Below are 1,309 nucleotides of genomic sequence, written 5' to 3'. Positions count from 1 at the left end.
CCTTCACTTGGCCAAAATGAACAAATTGATACAAACAGCAATCCCAAAGAATTCTGCAGACATTGCACTGAATGAAAGAAGCTGGACTTGATAGTGTGTTGTCCCATTAGCACAAATTCTACAACACTACCACAAGGTATCTTAGTAAAACTGAGGCCACTGACAGCCAGACCAGTTTACATGGGAGAGCAACTACAAAGACAACTTTCTGGGAAGATGGAAATGTTCTGTTTCTGAGCAGAATGATGACTACATGGCACATTCATTTGTTCAAATCCATTGGCCTGCCAGGTGCCAGTGGCTCACATCTGTAATCCTAGCTATTCAGGAGGCTGAGATAAGAGGCTCCTAGTTCTAAGCCAGCCCTGGCAGAAAAAGTCTATGAGACTCCTATTTCCAATTAACCACCAGAAAGCCAGATGTGGAGCTGTGGTTCAAATGATAGGCAGCTTTGAGCAAAAAAAGCCAAAGGACAGTACCCAGGCCTTAGTTCAAGCCCCCAAACCAGTACACAGACCCAGTCATGCGCACAAACAGAAGTGGCCTGTATGCTGAAGATACGTGATTTTACTGCATGATGTCACAAGTTCAAATAAACACATTTAGCAGGAGCACTGTATTTCCAAACAGTTAATGTTTAAAGGACAAACTTTCAGTACTAGATTTTGTTTTTGAAAGCAAAGCAAAAAAAAAAAAAAAAAAAACAAAGAAAGTGGGGTTGGGAATGTGGTTCAGTGGTACAGTGCTTGCCTAGCATGAATAAAGCCCTGGGTTCAATTCCTCAGTACCACACACACAGTAAAAGTTGGAAGTGGCATCATGGCTCAGTGATAGAGTGCTAGCCTTGAGCAAAAGAAGCTCAGGGACAGTGCCCAGGCCCTGAGTTCAAGCCCCAGGACTGGCAAAACAAAAACAACAAAAACACCCCTGTGTATAATAGAGAAGAAAATGGAAAAAGAAACCCCAGCAAGAGTGAACAGAAGAACCCAGGTGCTTATCATCAACCTTGGGGAACAGAAGATAGGCAATATTCTACTACTAGCAGAACTTGGGCGTGCTCCAGAGCCGTTGGCTCCTACGACTCTGAAATCATGTAACCTCAGACCCCTGCTCTACAAGTGCAAGTGCTGGACCCACACAGTTCAGATAACCCCAATCACCCATCAATGTGAACATGACACTCTCCCTGCCCAAGAGACAGAACAGCGCTCCTGAATTGTGTGAGGCAGGCTGTCAACTGCTTTGTACATTTTGTCCATTTACATGTATCCTCAGTTTTCCTTCTTTTGTACTTATAAAAATACATCTC

This window comes from Dipodomys merriami, unplaced genomic scaffold, assembly GCF_024711535.1.
Source record: "Dipodomys merriami isolate MVZ:Mamm:240054 unplaced genomic scaffold, mDipMer1.0.p SCAF_828, whole genome shotgun sequence".
NCBI lineage: Eukaryota > Metazoa > Chordata > Mammalia > Rodentia > Heteromyidae > Dipodomys > Dipodomys merriami.
This window is presented reverse-complemented; position numbering follows the sequence as displayed.